The 22,323-nt window shown below is 46.5% G+C and overlaps 1 pseudogene; it reads right to left on the bottom strand.

Moving 5' to 3' along the window:
* Positions 1 to 13,668: 13,668 nt before the first annotated feature.
* Rps18l2 (ribosomal protein S18 like 2) lies at positions 13,669 to 14,196 on the bottom strand (annotated as a pseudogene).
* Between the last annotated feature and the right edge of the window lie 8,127 nt (positions 14,197 to 22,323).

Below are 22,323 nucleotides of genomic sequence, written 5' to 3'. Positions count from 1 at the left end.
AGTACTTAGCAGGTGTTGGGGACTCTTTTAGATGCTTGACTTTGTCCTTAGTTTTTTATTTTTTATTTATTTGTTTTTTTTATAGGAATGAAATGAGCAGCAAAGCCCCTGTCTTCATGGGGTTCAACTGGAATAGAGGTAAGTGGGCCAAGTTAGTACTAAAGACTGTGAGAGAGATGGGAAGTGCTTGACAGAGAAAGAGGGAATCCTTTCGGCCAGGGGGCACCCATGTTAGCAGGTGATATCAGCCAGGGTCCTGAAGGAGCAGGAGGGTACATCCTTCTGGCACTTGCAGTGGTATTGTCTTGTTGAAATATGTAACCAAGGAAACCAAACTCTGTCCTCTGTTTGTCCAGGGATCTGGACTTCTCCTGCACAGAGCCGTATTGGATTTGGGCCTAGCCGCTTTTTGACTGCATGGCTCAAAGTGGCTAGGTGACTTTGGGCTGTTTGGCCACAGATATTCACCCCTAAGATGACTGCCAAAAGTCTTAAGATTGTTGGACAGAGGCCTCTCCCATGAATTAACGGCACAGGAAGATAACATTCAAGGGATGCCTCAGCTCCCTTAGCAGATACCGGTTATCTCCTGAGTCAACACCCGGTGTCTCCACCGCCTGACCTCATCATCTACCGCCTGACCTCTTTGCCTCCAGCTATCACTGCCTATATCCGCACCTCCCCCTCCTCTGTGTTTCACAAAGGACACTCCCCCTACCTGAAAGCCTTAAAAGCTGTAACGTTCACCACAATAAACAAGACCTTGACAACAGAACTTTTGCTTGGTCTCCTTCTTCTCTTCACCCCCATTTTGGCCCACAGGTAGAAAGCCTCTTCGGGACCCTGAATAACTGGGTCCCCGCTGGCGCGGACATTCTCCCTCATGTCCGCGGGGCTCCTTCTGCAGGGCCCCATTCTTTAGAATGTCCAGGCAGTTTATGGAGAAACCAGTCATATCTAAAGTCCTTTTTGCTTGCAGAGGACTGCCCACACATGTAGATCCCCTCTGAAGACCACAGGGTGGGATCGTGAGCGTCTAGGTGTCCAAATGAGTCTTGGGTGTGTTAAGAGAAGGAATGGGTGCTAAGTTCAGCCTTGTCCCCGGTCCCTAGCTGGATGCACTAGGAGAAGGTGCAGGATTAATGTCTCCTGTATGAAGGAGTAAGTGAATGAGCTCCCTGAGGCCAGGGACTGCATCACACTCTTGGTCCCCCTCCTGTCCCTCTCTACCCTGCAGTGCCTGGCATGACTGAAAAATGCTTATGGAATAAATGATTATTTTAATTACTCAATGAGTCACCACAGGGTTCCTTTAAATAGCACTTATTCTGGCGCACTTAAATGTTCATTTATAAATAATTAACTATGTCACCAGGAGGTTTGGAGAGAGAAGACATGCAGAGGAAGGAAGGGCCATGAGGAAAGTTTCTAGCTACAAGGTTAGGCAGGACAGTGCATTGGAAAGAGAGAGGGCTATGGAGATGCTGTCCCAGGCACCAGACCCTAACTAGGAGAGCATCAGGCTCCCATAGCTATAAATCCTCCTGGGCTCTGCCCTGGGTGGTTGTGAGTACCACACATATTCAGTTACTGCCTAGGCCTGGGAACTGCAGTGGTGCTCGAGGATAAGTACCTGTCTTCAGAGGGCTTTTGGATAACTATGTCTCTTGGGGACCTACTTCCTGGTATGTTCCATCCGGGATTGTTGAGCAGGTGCAATGCTTGCACATTGATGCTCATCCTCCCAGAGCATTCTGGGAGGCACTCCTGCTGTCACAAAGCCCACATCACACCCTAAAATGACAAGAGGCCACACAGAAACAGAAAGTCCTATGGCATGTGGCAGCATCGGCATGTATCAGGCCAAGATCCAGGTGTGAGTGTGTGGGACTCCAGGGACAACATCGGGAGCAGAAGAGGAGCAGTCAGCTCTGGAATTGTAGGTGTTATAAATGGTGGATGTTTTAAGTGCTAAGTTAGCACTGATAGCTGAAGCAGACATATCCACAGATCTACACCCCACTAGTTTAAGCTCCATGCTATGGCTAGTGCTCACCTTTATTCTAAAGGGAGCTGGGGGAGGGGTAGACCATTGTTCTCAGTTATTTATTAGAAGTTTATGGTGTGCCACATGACTCGATGATGATGATAATAATAATGGCACCTTGATTGAAGGTCCCCTCCCACCCCCGCCACCAGGTGCTGTATTCAGGGACTTATAAAATCATCTCGTAGAATCCTAAAAACAGCATCATGATGTAGTATCCTACAAGCAATATATTTTTATCCATAGGTGTCCCTTGCTATTAGTGGGGGCTTGATTGCAGGATTGTGGATACTGAATTCTGAGGCTCTACAAGTCCTTGCTCTAACACAGCAGAATTTTCCACAGATTCTATACAATCCACCCATGTGCAGAAGTCACTTCTGAATTTCTTACCGCTTGATACACTGTGATTCTCTGTAGATGGTTGTTTCATTGTAGTTTTTTCAGGGAATGATAATATGGAAAAGTCTTTGCATTTTTCAGTCTGTCTGCATGAAACTCAAGAAGGATGACCAAAATGCGAATGCTTCACTCCTTCTTTAAAAGGGGAACAAGAATACCCTTGGCAGGGAATAGGGAGGCAAAGTTTAGAACAGAGGCAGAAGGAACACCCATTTAGAGCCTGCCCCACATGTGGCCCATACATATACAGCCACCAAACTAGATAAGATGGATGAAGCAAAGAAGTGCAGGCTGACAGGAACCGGATGTAGATCTCTCCTGAGAGACACAGCCAGAATATGGCAAATACATAGGTTAATGACAGCAGCAAACTGAGAACTTGACCCCCATTGAAGGAATCAGAGAAAGGACTGAAAGAGCTTGAAGGGGCTCAAGACCCCATATGAACAACAATGCCAACCAACCAGAGCTTCCAGGGACTAAGCCTATCCAAAGACTATACATGGACTGACCCTGGACTCTGACCTCATAGGTAGCAATGAATAGCCTAGTAAGAGCACCAGTGGAAGGGGAAGCCCTTGGTTCTGCCAAGACTGAACCCCCAGTGTTGGGGGGAGGGCGGTAATGGGAGGAGGATGGGGAGGGGAACACCCATATAGAAGGAGAGGGAGAGAGGTTAGGGGGGTGTTGGCCTGGAAACTGGGAAAGGGAATAACAATTGAAATGTAAATAAGAAATACCCAATTTAATAAAGACGGAGGAAAAAAAAAAGAAGATGCCCATAAAAAGGCATGGAAACAAAAACAAAGCAAAAAAAAAACAAAAAAACAAAAAAAAAAAAACAAAAAAAAACCTGTCTGTGGCTGGTTGAATCTGTGCAGGCAAAAACCCATGTGTACGGAGGTGTGTCTACATAAAGAATCTGAGACTCTGAGGCAGAGAGAAGTTACTCAGATATTACACATCCAGGGTGGGGCCGGTCTTCCTAGTACCAGCTGGCTAACTTTAGCCCATTGCTACTCAAGAGGGTAGTCCCTGGGCTAACAGATCCCTCCTGGGAGCTAGTTAGAATACAGACCTTGCCCTGCCCCAACCTCACTGGTTCCAAATATACATTGTAAAAAGATTCCTAGGCAGCTCCTTGCCCATGCACAATTCCAGAAGTGCTGATCCCAAGCACGCTTTGGCTACCCGACTGGCTAACAAGTTCCCAAGTCACTCCATTGTTTGAGGAATGTTGACAGCCACAGGCTGGAGGGAGCAGTCTTGCTTTCTTGGGACCTAGAGCCAAACTCTTGTAACTCTGGGAACTTTGTAAAAACTTGGCTTCGGGATATGGGTACAAGCAAGTTCATGAAAGGAGCATGTGTGTCAGGGCTGGGCAGACATAATTCTGAAGTTGGCCTTACGCCTTATCTTTCTGACTTGCTCCTCTATAAAACAGGTGCAGTGGCACCCAATTTATCTTGACCTTCGCTAGTGTTCTACCCATCCAAGGAAGTGCCAGTCTCTGTGATTTGATGTAGGGATTCCCAGCAGCATTTACCATGTCAGGTGGTCCAGGGTCCATAGAGCCCGGGGTCAGCACAGACTGTGTATCTCACAGCCAGATCTAGTCTGGATCGTCATTGTCTGCTCTATGTGAGATGCAGGTGTGACTCTGTCATATCATTGGGCAAATGTCAGCCGAGGATGGTTCTGATGGTGGGGGTGGTGCTGCTGCTGCTGGTGGTGGTGGTGATGGTGACGGTGGTGGAGGTACTGTGGTGTGTGTGTGTGTGTGTGTGTGTGTGTGTGTTCTAACACCCATAAGGGAGGAAGGACAGTGCTTCTACCACATTATGGGTTTTTCTGCTCAGTTTTGGGAGCTGAAAATTAATGTCTTCTCTCATAGTAGCTGGGTGGACTCGTAGTATTTCTTTAAGCCAGCTAGCAATTCTTAGCAGGGACAGATACTGGCTAAATAACCTTTCCTTTTCCTAATGGCTATTGGTAATTCATAGTGGTAGGAGACAGAATTTTGAAACAAAAAACTCTAGAATTCCAGTAGGAGAGCTGCCTTCTGTGTTAAGATAAGGGTCTACCTGGTTCTCCATGGGCCATTTCGAAGATGGTTAAGCTGGACAATGGCTAGGCAGTGACAAGGAAGATCCCCCTTCCATGTTTGTGGTATGTAGTAGGACTCTAAGCAGGTGTAGGTGACCCTGAAGGGGCCTGGGGAACACCTTCAACCAACACAAGAATCATGTCTTGCATCCTGATTGGGCCTTGATAATCTGGAAATTTTCTCTAGAAAGAGGCAGAGCACACAGCTGGTTCATGGTACTGCTGTCGTTAGAACTCTGGTTTGTAAAGCCAGGCCCCTTTCTTTGTGCCGTACGCCTCTCTGCAGAAATGGCAAGCCTCAGAACTTCCCGCTATCCTTCTTGGTTTGCGAGCACCTGCCAGTCACTCCTGGGCATTGATGGGTTTCTGCCTGCTTCCCTGGCACGGCTCAATTGAGCCCTGTAGCTTGGATTTAATTACACAATTGAAAAGACAAACAAATTAAAAGAGGAGTGTTGCTCTGTAAACAGCCTCCTTAATGACTCTGAGGACCGAGGTGCCTCTCCCCTTCAGTTCACACATCCTCCAGCATTTCAGATGCCTAGATCTTAACTAGGATCCGTAGAGCCTGGGGTCGGCACAGACTGTGCACCTCACAGCCAAGTCTAGTCTGGACTGCCCTTAGAATAACACAAGCTACTCTAACTAGGCCCCGAGTATGTCTTTGAACCAAGTGTTTTTAAAAGCTTGGTGGTGTGTTAGGAGCTTCTAGGAAATTCTTCCCTTACTCAGGACATGGGTTCTCTGAGCCTGGGTCAGTCTGAGAATGTGTTCCCTACACAGATGTCCCTGAGGAGATGGTGGTCAGGAGCTTGCCTTTCTGTAGAAGCTGGAAACTGTCAGAAAGAAAGCTGGACTCTGCACTCACTGCCTGTTCCCATGCCCCACCTTCCTTGTGCTGGAGCCTTTCTTTTCCTTCTTTCCTTCCTTCCTTCTTTCTTTCTTTCCTTCCTTCCCTCCCTCCCCTATCTCCCCTCCCTCCCCTATCTCCCCTCCCTCTCTCCTGCCTCCCTCCTCTCTCTCTCCTGCCTCCCTCCCTCCCTCTCTCTCTCCATTCTTCCTTCCTTCCCTCCCTCCCTCCCCTCTCTCCTCTCCCTCTCTCCTTCCTCCTTCCCTCCCTCCCCTATCTCCCCTCCCTCCCCTATCTCCCCTCCCTCTCTCCTTCCTCCCTCCCTCCCTTCCTTCCTCCCTTCTTCTTTCTTTCCCTCCCTCCCTCCTTCCTTCCTTCCTTTTATTTTGTCCTGATATAGGGTCTCAAAATTTAGCCTTAGCTTGCCCTGAACTTGTTATGTAGCTGAGGATGAACTTGCTCCAGATCCTCCTGCCTCTTATCTCTCAAGTGGAAAGATGACAGGCATGTACTACCCTGTCCCCTCTAGGCAGTGCTGGGGATTAAATTGAGAGGTTCACACATGCTAGGCAAGCACTCTACCCACTGAGCTGCACTCCCGTCCTTGTGCTGGGAGTTGATTCTTCAATGATGGGGATGTGGGTTTATGGCAACCAGGGACGTTAACTTCCCAAGAATGCTGAAACAAGCCATCGAAACTCTGCAGAAAATTCAAGATGGCTTGAATGGGGCTGGGTTTCTTGGGTACTGCTGGTGCTGAGGCTTGCTCCCTGTGCAGGCTCTAGGGCAGAATGTGTTGCTGCCTCTCTGGCAGTCACGTGCAGCTGAGTCACAACAGTCTCTCAATCTCTGCCTCCATCACCACAGAGGTCTCTTCCATAGGTATTGATATTTCATCTTTCCATACAAAAGCATCAGACACTGGGTTCAGGGGCCATGCCCTTCACAGTGGCTTCATGGTGACTGTAGAGGTCCCTTGGTCTATGTTTCAATAAGCCTGTTATAAATTAAAAGTGTTGAAATTGCACAGTGTGGTTGATACACTTAGCCGACTGTCTTGATCAGGGTTTCTATTCCTGCACAAACATCATGACCAAGAAGCAAGTTGGGGAGGAAAGGGTTTATTCAGCTCACACTTCCACATTGCTGTTCATCACCAAAGGAAGTCAGGACTGGAACTCAAGCAGGTCAGGAAGCAGGAGCTGATGCAGAGGCCATGGAGGGATGTTACTTACTGGCTTGCTCCCCCTGGCTTGCTCAGCTTGCTTTCTTATAGAACCCAGGACCACCAGCCCAGGGACGGCACCACCCACAATGGGCTGGGTCCTCCCATCTTGACCACTAGTTGAGAAAATGCCTTACAGCTGGGTCTCATGAAGGCGTTTCCACAACTGAGGCTCCTTTTCTGTGATAACTGCAGCTTGTGTCAAGTTGACACACAAAACCAGCCAGTACACCGACCAAGCCTGGGTGTTAGCCTCTGTGATTGTGAGGCTCACTGGGAACGATGGGTATTGTGGGCTGCCGCCTAGCATCAAAAGTGGGAAGTGTTTGGGGTAGGGGCAGGAGGAATCTGGGGGGGGGGGCTGGGAGAAGGGAAAATAAAATTAAAATATTTTGTATGAAAAAATTCAAAACAATGAGAATCATGTAGCTGATCACTGTCCTGGCAAAGATCAAATTCAAAAATTGAAGATAGACTCCTTGTTAGCTTCAGCTGTCAGCTTGATATAGTCGAGCGTTATCTGAGGGAGTTTCAGTTGGGGGATTAACTTGATTGGCCCATGGCCATGACTGTGGAACATTTTCTTGATTGCTAATTGATGTTGGAGAGCCTAGTCCACTGTGGGCAGAACCATCCTTGGGTAGGTGGGCTTAAAAAATACAGCCGAATATGAGACAGAGTGCGAGTCAGTAAGCAGGGTTCCTTTATGGTTCCTGCTTCCGTTCCTGCCTCTAGGTTTCTGCTTTGAGTTCCTGCCCTGACTTAGCTCAATAATAAATTGTGGCCTAGAAGTATAAGATGAAATAAATCCTTCTAGCAATTTTTAAAATTAATTATCTACACCCCAAGTGTTACCCCTCCCCCCCCCCGTTCCCTCACCGTGATGTATCAAGTCTCTGCAGGATTAGGTACAACCTCTCCCACTAAGGTCAGACAAAGAAGCCCTCTGCTACATATGTGCCAGGGGCCTTGGACCACTCAGACATGCTCTTTGGTTAGTGGTTCAGTCTCTGGGAGCTCCCAGGGGTCCAGCTTAGTTGATTCTGTTGGCCTTCTTATGGGGGTGGCCCATAAGTGTGTGCGTACAGGTGCACATGTATGTGGTGTTCATGCACAATGCACACCTGAATAGATAGGCCAGAAGACAACCTCAGGTGACATCCCCAGCTTTTTTGAGATAAGTCTCTTCATTGATCTGAGGCTTTATCAACTATGTTAGGCTTGCTGGCCAGAAAGTCCCATAGAGCCTCCTATGTCTGCCTCCCCAGTCCTGGGATTAGAAACAAACTGTTGCACCTGGCATTTCTATATGAGATCTGGAGATGGAACTCGGGTCCCCAAGATTGCAAAGCAAACACTTTACCAACTGAGCCATCCCTCTCGAGACTTTTATTTATGAATAAAGTCACACTCCATGTTCTGGGTGGATTGAGATATTTTGGGGCGAGAGGAGGACAACCCTTTACAATCTACAGAATCTGGTGATCTGATTCTTTATCCCTTCCTAGCTCTCCAAATAGGGGTGGGCTCTTCTAAACTTTAAAGACCCATGGAAAAGTTGTATTCTGATAGAATCCCTCCATGGCTCCTCTCTCTGTACTGAGAACCCCTCATCCAACCACGGACCCAATGTGGCATGGCTGTCATCTCTCTGTTTCCTCAGACAAGAGCTCCTTGGAGACTGAGCCTGTGCCAGTCCTGTTCTGGGCACACCTTCTGATGTCAGATAAAGGGGAGCAGCATCAGATCTACAAAGAAGCAGGTCTCCTCCTCCTGGTTATGTGACCTTGGCAAGGTCTGGGTAGCTTGAGGCCTGAAGAGACAGATTTGGAAGAAGAATTCCTTTGGGACTCTTCCCAAAGACCCTTATTGTCAGGGCTCTCTGTCACTGTCTTTACTGCCATCCATCTGAGTCCCCACTTTGTAAGCCCTTTCCCAGTAGCCCCCTCTTCTCTCTTTCGGGGGCAGGGGTGGGGGGTTCTGGAGTCCCAGTTTTCTGCTGAACTAATTTGGATGAACTAATTTGGATAATGGTGGAGCACTTCCGGAGCTCTCACCCCCGCCTTCTCCGGCCCCCGGTTGTTTCCTTTTCTTCTTCCCAACTCCGCTGCTATGAAGCGAGGTCAGGTGCCGGAGTTACCCAGTGAGTCTAATTATCCAGGAAAGTAATTAACATTTCTAATAGAAACTGCCACTGCTCATTTTCACCGGGGCCACACAAAAGCAATAAGGTAAAAGAGTTTTGTAATTAAAGACTCGTTATTGTGTGCTCCCCACTCTGTTCCATAGCTAATAAGTCTTTTGCAGGGGAAATGAGTGCACCGGGCTTCATGGAGATGGACAGGGCCCCTGATAGAAACCATCAGATGCCTGTTTCTCCACTCAATTCCCCCTTCGTCTGGGGACCTATCTTCCGGCTTTCTCTTCTCTCAAAAAAGTCTCTTTTGAAAAGCGAGGACAGAGGCTCATTACCTGCCTAGGCGTGCTCTGTGCACACACTAGAGGATCACACAGAATCCCATCAAGGTGTGCAATAGTAATTCAACGTGAGGCAAAACTTAACAAAACGTTGGCTGTGACCTTCACAGCATCTCATGTCACCTGGAAGTTCAAGAACACTGTCCATCAGAAAGACGCCTCAGTGAGGATGGGAGGGGCCAGTGCAGGGAGCCGGTAAAAGCTCAGATGGTGGGAAGTGGACAGAAGGGGATGGTGGGTAGCGGCTGCCTGGATCTTACTTCCTTCTGGTTTCATTGCACTCTCTGGGCAGGAGGGCGGCTTTTTTGGAAGCAGTTTATTATTCAAAAGTGGATTCATTTATCCATCCATGAATTTGGCGTTCACAGAGACTGAGTCACTTGACTGACAATGCCTTCCTATGAGGTTATACATAAATACCATCCTCATTTTTGATATGAGGAAATTGAGGTTGAAAACATTAAGAACCTTGGTCTTCGTCACTGGAGAAGCAGCTACAAGGTATATAGCTGCCGTCTAAAACCCTTGCCTACAAGGTCACACGGCTGCCTCATTACCTCATCAGCAGAGAGCTGCGAACCTAGGCCTATGTGACGATGCAGTGTGAGGGCTCTGCTAGGCTTTCTGGCCACTTAGACATGTGGCCAAGAAGCCAATCTCAGTAGGAGTGAAGTCTAATCTGGGGTTCTAAATGCTGTGGTAGCCATTTGTAGGCTTATTAGCAGAATGTGTGAGGAGGGACTTCTGGAGGTAGTCTGTAACCCGTCACTGACAGGCTGAGTCACAGGGAAATCATCTTCCTCCTATGTAAACGACATGAAGTGCTGTGGTACCCAAATAGTACAGCGTGGATCAAGATACCCGCTACGCTGTGATGTCGGTAAAACTGCAACATTTTTCCTGCCTGTTTAATATTCCTTGTCTTCTATATTTCAGGTTTATCCATTTAGAAAATTATCTTCGCGTGCATTATGACAATGGAGTGAGAATTATTTTAGGTCTGGAGAAAAAATTACCCGGAAAGGAAGTTTTTGACTTCCTTAGAGCCATCAGGGATGGACTGGGTGGTAGACACACAGCTGTGCCGTGCCAGAACTTTAGGTATCAAGACCTGGTTCCCATGGAGACTATGCAGAACCGTGCTTGGCCAGTTTATCTCTAGGGTGTTGTACCTGTGACCATGAGTTATCATTGTACCATGATATCTTTTGAAAGTCTTGATGGAAGATGTCTTAAACGTAGGACTGGAGGAAAGAAGGGGAAAAAAGGGAAGAAGGTAAGGATGAGGATTGGACCCTACAGAAGCCTGGGAAAGAAGGATGGAGAAAGGAAAGGAGAAAGGGAGGAAGGAAGGGAAGGAGAAAGAAGAAGGTAGTAAGGTAGGGAGGAAATGAGGAAGGAAATACGGGATGAAGGAGGGGGGAGGCAGTGTGCACGTGGGAAGGCGGTGTGTGTGGGGGAAGGCAGTGTTTGTGTGTGTGTGTGTTTGTGTGTGTGTGTGAAGGTGGGAAGGCAGTGTGCAGGTGGGAAGGCAGTGTGTGTGGGGGAAGGCAGTGTGTGGAGGGAAGGCAGGCAGGGAGGAAAAACAAGGGAAGGGAAAGCCCAAGAGCAGGAATTTTGAGGAGACCACAAACTGTGGACCGGAAGACCACATGAGTGCGGGGGCTGATGTGGGAGGGGTGGCCAGACCTCTGTAAGAAGCAGGTCCAGTGTTGGGTATAGCGAGGTTAACTGTGTAACTATAGACTTGCCTACCTTGTCAAGCTCTAGCTTTCTCATCTACACAAAGTCAACAAGACTTGCTAGTTATCTGCACACTAAATTGCTCTGGTGCTCAGAAGTTTCAAACAGCAGCTCTTTGCTGGGCCCTCTAGCTTGGGGACTCTTGTCAGGTTGTATTAATGGTGTCAGTGGAAGTGGGAACCCTGTTAAGACCAAACCAAGAGAGGGGCCACTTTCTGGCTCCTCTGTCTCTCTGTCTCTGGGTCTCTGTCTGTGTCTGACTGTCTCTCTTTGCTCTGACTCATTGGGCTGAGAGTTAGCTTTTGGCTGGATACCATCCTCCTTTTCCTCTCCACGGGGGCCTCTTCCTGGGTATTGCATAACATGATGGCTGCAGGTAAGCAATTGAGAGCCACAGAGGATGACTTAAGAGGGATGTCAGCTTCAGTCATGACATTCTATCATCCCTGCAGCATTTCCTCCATCAGAAGTGAGTGCAGGTTCCGTGCACATGCAGGAGAAGCGGCCACATGAGGATTGAATTCGATGATCAAACCTCTGAAGACTTTTGGGAGGCTTAGATGAGAAAATGAAGGGCAAGTCCAGCACATTGCTTGGCCATGGCACACTTCAGAGGAAGCTCTTATTGCTGCTACCATGACGGTTCGATAGATGTTCATTGCGGCCGTGCTTCTGCAGGCAACAAAGGAGAAGAATGGTTACAGAAAAGGGATGCTATATATGCTACCCCTTGCCACAGCTGTGCTGTGTAACACAGAAGTGGCACTCTGCAGTCACACTCACTTTTGCTCATGGTTCATTGGATGGGCTGGGATGTGATACTGCTCTGAACTAGGTTGGTAGGTGTTAAGGTCTAGGTAAGATGTTAAGGCTTAGGTAACTGTTACCTGGCTAATCTGCCATTTTGTGCCATTACTAATAAGGATACTTTTTCATATATTGTTTCTGCTGTTACTAGAAACTTTCTCATGACCAAGTTGATTACATGGTCTGTGCCATTGGAAATCAATCACCATAGAAGTCGGGAGAACTGCTTTGTACAGTTACCCCCAGTAAGCTTGGACCCAAACCAACCACCCAGCAGCACCCTACACCTGAGTATAAGTTTTTATGGCATTTGCTTTTGGTCCTGCCCCCGCGATGGACCCCAACGTAAGACAGACGCCAGCAACGATGCAAGAAACTATTTGGAATAAGGCTTTTGCTTTAAGTAGGAGTTGAGTAAAGTTTAAGTTCCCAAGATTTTCCTGGGAATTGACAGCCTACTTGGCAAAAAGAGACATGTACCCGGGCAACTGACATCTTGCTTGACAAGCTAAGACATGAATGTTAGACAAAGCAAGTCCCCTGTCGCAGTTGAGTACCCCAACCAATGGGGGAAGGATAAGTGTACAACAAAGACATGTTCCTAAGGAAATCCCCTGTCCCTAAGTCCAGATTGGTAAAACAATGGGGCACAGATGTTTCTAGATCTCAGACTTAAAAAGCTCCAGAGCCTGAATCATGGCCGTGTGTGACTGAGCTTGGTGTTTCTGTGGTTTGTGAGGTCTGGATGTTAGACAAAGCAAGTCCCCTGTCACAGCTGAATACCCCAACCAATGGGAGAAGGGTACGTGTACAACAAAGACATGTTCCTAAGGATCCCAACAGTAGCATTCACTTCCATGTCTCTGATCAGCATCAGGAAAGTCAGGTGACTTTATAGACCTTGGGTCCTCTCACTATAAGGTACTTAAATGGGCTGGCCTCAGTTCTTCTTCACTTAGCCTATCATCCTCTGGTGATCCAGCCTGGCCAGGAACTCTCAGGAACACTTTCCCAGCATGATGAGTAGAGAACACAGTGCTCTGTCCATTTCTTGAAGCCTAGGCTCAAAAGAACCAAGGGCTCCATCCTTTCTGTCATTCCTCTGTCTCTGTATCTCTCTGTATGACATAAGCATGTGTGGCATGCTTGCGTGCACAGCCATACATATGCATGCAGAGGCCATAGCATGATGTTGGGTGCTTTTCTCTATTGCTGTCTACGTTATTACCTTCACCCAGCCTTTGCCACTTATGTTGGAAGTTCACTCACTGCTTCAGCTAGGTTGGCTGCCCTTTCCCATGTCCTGACTCTGGGGTTACAGCCCTACTTTTTGTTTGGGTAGTGAGTACACAAACTTGGGTCCCCATGCTTGTAGAGCAAGCACACCACTGAGCCTTTCCCCCAGGATTTATGTCATGGTCATTGGCTGAGCAAGCCAAAGGCCAGTCCAGGTGCAGCTGCTGAGGGCATGGAGTCTTTCTCTTGGTAGCTCAGAGGGTTGTAGAGATGCATTGAAAAGGGCAGAGACAGGAGGAAGGGAAGGCTCTGACTTCATTTTGCCACCAATTTATCATAGGTTGGAAAATGAAGGCCGTCTGTGGTTTACATGTTATGTGGGCCATGGCATTTGGGTAACACTGGGTAAAAATGAGAGAACAGGTTTTGAGTAGTTTTGCTAATTTTAGATTTTTTTTTAAAAAATCAAACTAGTCTGACATTGTATAAAAACTAAATTCTAAAGTCCTGTGTTCTTTCATTCCCTTATGCCTATATTTATTTGCTCAGCAAACGTCTAGTGTTTCAGATGGCTGGCGAGCTTTTTCTGAAAGGGTGGAAATGTAGTAGGCATTTGGGGCACACAGTAACCGCGGTCACTCAGTCCCATCTCCGCCGTGGGAAGCAGCTGATAGATAATCTGTAAATGGAGGAGCTTGGCTGTGCTCCAGACAAGCTTATTTGTGCACAGACATATTGAGATTTCTTTTTTCCCCCCACTGGTATATAAACTATTTATTAACAGCAAAGGCCCAAAGGCTCATTTCTTCTTGGACACACCCACAGTACGGCCCCTGCGGCCAGTGGTCTTGGTGTGCCGACCCCGGACACGAAGACCCCAAAAGTGGCGCAGCCCCCTATGGGCTCGGATTTTCTTCACCCGCTCCAGGTCTTCGCGCAGCTTGTTGTCTAGACTGTTGGCCAGAACCTGGCTGTACTTCCCATCCTTCATATCCTTCTGTCTGTTCAAGAACCAGTCGGGGATCTTGTACTGTCGTGGGTTCTGCATGATGGTGATCACACGCTCCACCTCGTCCTCCGTGAGCTCCCCAGCCCTCTTGGTGAGGTCAATGTCTGCTTTCCTCAACACCACATGAGCGTATCTCCACCCCACACCCTTAATGGCAGTGATAGCTAAGGCTATTTTCCGCTGCCCATCGACGTTGGTGTCGAGGACTCGCAGACTGTGCTGAAACTTCTTGGGGACCACTAGGGACATGGTGGCGGCACAAGTGGCGGCGTGTAGGCCTCCTGTGGAAGAGCGAGATTTCTTATAAGATTTGTGTGCCATAAAATATTATTTTAAAAAATCTCTTAAACTATTTTAAATGGTAAAACCTTGTCTTATCTCATGGGTCAAAACCTCAATCAGTGAGCCATTTGGGTGCACAGGCCATCGCTTGGCTTAGGAGCATGCTGTAGTGTCTGTCACTCTGTCCACTGCTGCTCACCTTGTCAGGAACCCGGCTGTATCTGTAGTTCCTTCCGATCCCATAAGTCTGTCCCTTGGGTGGAACATGAAGAGCAGAAACCCCAGGCTCGATTCTGCTGTTTTGGGGGTATATAAGGGAGTTGTGGGTCTGGAGGATTGTTACTGTGGCTGGTGGCAGGATGGGCAATGTAATATTCAAGACTCAATAAAAAGTAAAAATGCTTGGTCAAAAGTGATGAACTTCAAAAGTAACTGTCAATTATTAAACTAAGTATGGGTCTCGTGCTATAGGTTGTTTGTAGCTGACCATTCACTGGCACTTTCCTCCCGTCCTCCTCCTCCTTCTCTTCCCCTCCTTTCCCCTCCCCTCTTCTCCCCTCTCCTCCCTTCCCCTCTCCTTCTGTCCCCTTTAGTTCTTTAAATTTCCTCCCTTCTCCTTCCTTCCCTCCTACTCTTCCTTTCTTCTTTAATAAAATAAATGCCTTTTTAATTATGAAAGAAAAATTCCTACTTCTAGATATATCTCAAAATGCAGCATTCAAACGAAGCGTCAGTTCACTGGGGTATGAGTATATTTTATTTATTTATTTTTACTTTGAAATGGGGGACTCACTTTGTAGGCCAAGTTGACCTGGAAATATATATATATATATATATATATATATATATATATATATATACATATATATATATATATATATATATATATATATATATATATATATATATATCCCAGACTGGCCTCTAACTCACTGCAATGCCCCTGCTTTGGCCTCCAGAGTGCTGAGTTTCCAAGTGTTGAACCGCCAAGTCTGAGCAGCAATATATCTTAAAGATGAAACGTGAGAGTCCTTACCACTTCTATTAGGTTCCTAGGTCTTCATTAAACACGTATCTGCTGAGTGCTGGTCATCACGCACTGGTAATTATGCCCGTTTTCACAGCAACAAGGTTAGCTCAGCCATTTCAGCGTTGAAAGAAACATTTTCTAGTCGGATGTAGAAGGACTAAGAAGCAGAAGTCGAGTGAGTAAGGAAACAGACTCTAATGGCCTCCTGAGCTCACTTCTTCACCAAGTGGTGAATGCTGGGATGGTGAATGTACTGGCACCAATTCCCTCGTGCTCTACACATGTCAGCCCCCCAACCCACATAACACAAAGACAATGCTATTTTCATCACACACAGAAATAAATTCATACTTGGGAGGGTCTATAACCTGGGACTCAGCCATATAACAATGTTTCGGGGAAAATGCTCCTGTACTGACCACAGTTAGACTTATGCCCCGTCCCCTATGCCATTGTTTCTTAATCACTACAGGGTAATTCATTTTTGTAGCATTTCTATCGTATTGGGTATTACGAAAGCTAGGAAGACCGAACTGCAGGGGTCTGAAGATGTAGCCCAGCAGCACACCCTATGTCTTAGGATTTAAGACAGTGAAGAGAGACTGTGACTGTGGCAACTTTTATAAAGGGGAACATTTAATTGGGGCTGCCTTACAGTGTCAGAGGTTCAATCCTTTCCATCATAGCGGGAAGCATGGCAGTGTGCAGGCAGATATGCACTGGAAGAGCTGAGAATTCTACGTCTTGATCTGCAGGGGAACATGATTGTGAACACATATAAGACCTCAAAGCCCACCTCCACAGTGCACAGTGACACGCTGACCCCAACAGGGCTACCCCTACTCCAGTAAGGACACATCTTGTCACTCCATATGAGCCAAGCTTCCAAACACATGATTCTATGGGGGCCATGCCTATTCGAACTACCTCACCCTAGCTTGTGGCGCCTGTGTACCAGGCACTGGTCCTCATGCACTGTGAGCTCCCTGAGGGCAGTGCTATCAATCACACTGGGGTTTCATCGGTTTTCTCCATGATGCTTCTGCTAAGTCAATATGGCTCCAAGTTATCTGCTTCTCCAAGCTGGCCCTCTTTGGCCTTTCAAATGATTCCACGATACCCTACAGAACTTTGATAATGATGTTAGGATTCATTGCAGTGTGGGCAGTCAAACATGGGACACCCATACTACTGAGCCAGAAACAGTGTATATGGATCCAACTGGTCTCCGTGGCAGACAGGGAGAAAGACACCACCCTCAACATGTGTGTGAGTACGGGGTGGGTATTTATGTACATGAAGCACAAGTGTCTATTTTCCTATCACTTTCCACCTTTAGTTTTTAAAAAAAAATTTTTATTTTTTGAAATTAAAGTATAAATTATACCAGTTTTTGCTTTCACTTTCCTCCCTATAACCCATCCCATGAATTCCTGTTGCTCTCTCTCAAATTCATGGCCTATTTCTTTAATTGATTTACACACACACACACACACACACACACACACACACACACACACACAAAATACCACCTGCTCAATCCATATGTTACTCACGTATGTTTTCAGAGCTGACCAGTTGGTACTGGATAACCACTTGGTGTGCTCTTCCCCGGGGAAGACTGTCTCTCCTGCTCTCAGTGTCCCTTAGTTGCCTGCAGTTCTTTATCTAAGGTTGTGGCCCTGTGAGATGTCCTCCCCCTCTTGTGTTGAGCATCTCAGGTTACACAGCACCAACACCAAACCTGGGATTAGAACCGTGGCATGATAACTCTGATTTCTGGAGTACACGGCCTCTCTGTGGTCCCGTTCTCCTCAGAGAGGTCAGAGCATCTCCAGCCGGCAAGTCCCTGTAAACCACAGTTTTTGGTTCAGATACAGCTCAGTGGCTCAGTGTAGCTTTGGAACATGCAGAGGGGACGATGTTACACTCTCTGGCTTTAGTCTGAATCCCAGCTCCAGATGTAAGACAATACGCTGAGAGCTATACACAGAGATACACAAAGGCCCACAGAAATCCAGAGAGAAGCAAGATTACTCCTGCCTGGGGAGCCCAGGAAACCATCCACCTCTCTCACTTCTGTATTTTCTTATGCAAGAAGAAAATCCAAAATGACCTTTATATATCAGAGAGTGGAAAATAAAGATATTACAAAGTCAGGGTGGATTTTATTCATGGATAAGAGTCAGGCAGGCGGCTTTAGTTCTGTTACTATTAGCTATATGACCCAGTGGTCCCATTCTCCACAGATTTACAGACACATAAAATCCTTGGCACACTATAGGATTACAGAATAGACTTTTCATTTTGTTTTGTTTAATTGAACCAAGGCTTCACATAGCCCAGGCTGGCCTCAAACTTACTGTGAAACCAAGGTTGGATTTGAATTCATGATCCTTCTGCCCCAGTCTATCAAGAACTGGGACTATGGGACCATCCCTGGCTAGAACACAGTTTAAATAAACGTTTTGATGGCTTACCAAGGGCTCTTTTCAAGGAGGGGTGACCTTCCTTAGGCTAAAGTGTCACTGTCATTGGCAGTAGAGACACTTTCATATTGAGCTTTTTTTTTTTTCCATCACATACTGTTAAAATGGTCCACACCTGTGACTTAATTAACAATTGGGAAGATGCTGCCTTTTAAAGAAATTATTTTTAAACCTAAGCTAAATCATCTTTCACAATGCTCTGTAGGGGAAACCTGGTATTGAGATTTTAAAAAAGTTTTCTAGCCACCTAGGGAGATGGCACCTGTCTGTGCTGGAGAGTGAGCGCTAGCTGTGCAGTGCCGTGGCGTCCCTGACAGATAGATCCTTTTGCTTGGGCTCAGCTCTCCATGTTTTGACGGAAGTAGTATGAGGGTTGTTCTGGCATATGCCTAGATTTAGTTCCCAGGGTAAGCCCATGGGTGACCAAGTGCAAAGTACTCCTTGTGCTTTCTCCCCAAATTTACTGGACAGCCTGAACTTGTGACTATAAAGATTTATTTTCTTATAGTGTGTATATGTGGTGGCCAGATTCTTTAGGAGCTGCCCACCTTGGTTTTATTATTCATGTCATGTATGTGGATGTTTTGTCTACACTCACATCTGGATGCCTTTTGTATTCCTGGTGCCCTTAGGTCCAGAAGACTTCAATATGTTTCCTGGGGCTTGAGTTACAGAAAACAACGAGTCAACTCACGCGTGCTGGACATTGAGCCTAGATCCTTTGAAAGAGTCGTCATTGTTCTTTGCCACTGAGCCACATTTCCAACCCTAGCCTTGATTTATTTGAAGATGTTCTCTCATGTCCTTGGAGTTTGCCAGTTGGCCTGAAACAACTGGCTGGTGGGCACAGGGATTCTCTTGTCTCTTTCCCCAGTGTTGGGGTCACCATGTTTGAGGTTTATACTGGTGAGGATCCAACTTAGTTTGCGATGCTTATTTGCCAAATACTTTACTGTTTTAGTCATTTCCCAAGACTTCTCTGTGTTTTTTCATTCATTTATCCTAGTTTGTTTATTTCACTTATTTGTGTGTGTGTGTGTGTGTGTGTGTGTGTGTGTTCGTGCTTACCACACAACTGATGAGACTGACTCTCTTTTCATTGTGTGGGCCTCAGGTATTGGATTCATAATGGTCTGTCAGGCTTGAAGGCGAATGCCTTTACTTCCACACAGCATCCCAGGACTGCTCACACAGGTTTAAAAGTTGCATTTTCCAGTCATGATTTTGCTTGGTCTTAACCAAACAGTATTTGGAAATCTCTCTCTGCAAAAGCCTTGCATTGTTTGTTTGTTTTCTCTGTTTCTGTTTCTGTTTCTGTTTCTGTTGTTGTTGTTGTTGTTGTTGTTCCTCCTCCTCCTCCTCCTCCTCCTCCTCCTCTTCTTCCTCTTCTTCCTCTTCTTCCTCTTCTTCCTCCTCCTCCTCCTCCTCCTCCTCCTCCTCTTCCTCCTCCTCCTCCTCCTCCTCCTCCTCCTCCTCCTCCTCCTCCTCCTCCTCCTCCTCCTCCTCCTCCTCCTCTTCTTCTTCTTCTTCTTCTTCTTCTTCTTCTTCTTCTTCTTCTTCTTCTTCTTCTTCTTCTTCTTGTTATATCCCTTGGCTTCCCCTTTTGGTCACCCCACTCTGCTCTGTTCTGTGACCCAGTCAGTCACCAAAGCCTGCAGTTCATACTGGTCACCCCATAGCTCACTCTTGTCTCCTCACAGGTGTCAACATTTTTTTGGTCAGGTTTTCATTGTTTTATTTTCTATTCCAAAGCTCTTATCACTACCTAACCTATCATTCACAGTACTCAGCATGGTTCTTGCTACACAGAAAGTACACAGGAAATAGGCCAGGAATTGCCGGATGGATCAAAGATGTCAAGAAGAGAATTGTTAGGTGCTGGAGAGATGATTCCACAGTAAGGGACCCATGGCTGCTCATGAACATTTGTCATTCCTGTCCCAGGAGTTCTGATGCTTTTATAGGAACTGTATGCACAAGGCACATGGACATATAATAAAAATAAACACAAACGACCAACCATTGGATAATGAGTATTAGTATTTTGTGATCTATCTCTTTGCTTGTTGTCTTCTTTTTCACAGAAGAAACACACTGTAATAATGTTGGAGGCCCCTTTATTTTGCTGCCCCATTCAGTTTCCACTCTCTTTTCATCTGCCACGAAATGGCCCTATTATGACACTGGTGAATGGCTCCCCAGGCCATGGTTTTGTGCTTTTATACACATATCAAGAATTCTGCTGGGATCTTAATGCCTCACATAAACTGAGTACCAACTTTCTACAATTTGCTTTTTATATCAACATTATGCTTTATTCATGAAGATCCATGCAACTTTAATCATTCATTTTAGGACTGGTAGAAAATTCCATTGTATGAATACGCCATCATTTATTTATTCTTTCCCTTCTAAATGGGAACATAAGCTGTCTCCGATTTTTGGCTGTCACGAACAGTGCTGTGTGAACATAACGAGGCACTGAACGCACACATGATGCACACATGTAAGAGGACTCTTCAGTTCTCACCTGTGGGTGCTAGGTCTTGGGTGTGCACATGTTCAAAACTCCTCATCCATATGTTCTCCTCCTACAGTGCTTTCGCCTCTGGGGAAGGTGGGTGTCAATATCTTATTATCAGCCATTGTTCACCTTTCTCTGGCACCTGTTAAGCCTGAATTTCTTATCACACATCTATAGTCTGTTGCAGCGAACACTTATGAACTGTCCCTTGATCGTGCTTGTCTGTCATCTCCTGGGTTGTCTCATTCCCCGCTTTTAGAAATGACAGATCGTGGGTGGCACCCTTTCGGTGTGATGTGTTTTGTAGCATTTCCTGGTCTGTTACCTTTTGACTTTGTGTTAGCTTTGGTATGTGGACAGTTTATATATCAGTGTCACAGTTTTTCCCATCACCCTAGCTGAAAGGAATGAATCCTGGGCTTTTTTGCACTAGGCTTGTTGGTGATGCCAGGGGATGCAGGTCGTGTGGCTAGGCTTTACCTCACTTCATTTTACTAGGGTGTTTCAGGGAGTTCAATACCCAGAAAGATCTCAGCTCGCAAGTCCTTCTATGTATGATTGAGGACAGAGTCTCTGTCTGTGAGGACCTACCACGCCAGACCTCATGAAAGCTAGCAATTCCAATAGCCCCAGACAAGGTAAGGCTGCCTTACTGACTACCCAATCTAGACTTAGCTTACCTTCAGATTAGGTTTTCCTTTTCTTATACTGTTGTGAGACACTATTCCTGGGGAGACATGAAGAAATATGTCTTATCCAGATAAGGAACGAAGAACTGACCAAAGCACTAATTCCAACTTGATGGAACAGTGAGTTTTACTGGCGTTACTTACAGGATATAAGTGAGGGCTTACTTGGAAATGACCCAGATAGAGCTGCATCAAAAGCCCACCCTCACGCACATGAGTGACAGCTCATGAAAGCTGGTAGTCGGGAGAGCACCAGACAACCTACAGGCAGCTAGACAGGTTGTAGACTTTCTCTTTTAGGCAGCTTGGATGTTCTGAGCCTGTTCTAGCCAGAGAGCTCAGCTGTTCTTTGTTTCTTCTTGGCAGTTTGGCTGGGGTCTTCTTTCTAGGTTTCTATGCTGGTCTCTGCTCCTTCCAGGATGTAAGGCTGGCCTGAGAACCTTCTTTGAAGTTTGACTTGTCTGAGATTGACTCTCAGCAGCCTTTATCACTTAGTACTCTTGGGGAAGGAGGAGCCTAGTGAGTCTGCTCACTTTCAGGAACTTCCTGAAGTCATTTTGAGTTATTTCCTGCCTACCACCTGAGAGTGGTGAGCCTCCTACTCCTCACTGCAGCAAACGTTTTAAGTTGGAGAGAGTGTTGCGATATGGAGGAGCATGGCATGAAACAGATATACTCACCCCTTCTAGTAAAGGAATTGGAGGGAAAGAAACAGCAGTTCTTGTCCTGTGGCTTCATTGACTAGCACAAGCTTTGTAGGGGTAACATACACTGCAGTGTCCAGCACTCAGAGCAGGGATCCATACTGGCTAACCAGTGGAAGAGTTGTCTAGGAGACCTGGAAGCATGTTGTCCCCACAGGTGATGCTGAGAGGGGGAGAAAGGGGCCTTTCAATTTGATGGAGGATTTCTTTCTTCCCATAGGTGGGTTCTAACTCAGGAGTTAGGGTGTTGAGGTTCAGGGTCACACAGAACCCACTGAGTCAAGTCTGTGACCCCAGACTTGAGTCTTGAAATTGGAAGAAGGAAATTCATAGATCCTAGAGTGTGAGTCTTAGAAGTTTTATTCTAGAAAGCTTCAGGCAGAAGGCAGCTGTCCTGAACAGCAATGACCTGCCTTAGGGAGTCATCTTGGGGCTTTTTACAGGACTTACAGCGGGGATTGGGGTGAGACTCAGGGAGGTGTAAGATCAGTTACCCATTTGTGGGTACCCCCTTTTTGTTTCAGGCATGTTTTTATAGCTTCTAGGCAGGGAGCTGACTGAACCCCCAGTGAACGTGATTGTTTGGGGGGAGGATAGGGAGGGGAACACCAATATAGAAGGGGAGGAGGATGTTGGCCTGGAAACCAGGAAAGGGAATAACAATTGAAATGTAAATAAGAAATACCAATTTAATGAAGATGG

This window comes from Rattus norvegicus, chromosome 19, assembly GCF_021556685.1.
Source record: "Rattus norvegicus strain SHRSP/BbbUtx chromosome 19, alternate assembly SHRSP_T2T, whole genome shotgun sequence".
In the NCBI taxonomy this organism is placed as follows: Eukaryota; Metazoa; Chordata; class Mammalia; order Rodentia; family Muridae; genus Rattus; species Rattus norvegicus.
This window is presented reverse-complemented; position numbering and strand designations above follow the sequence as displayed.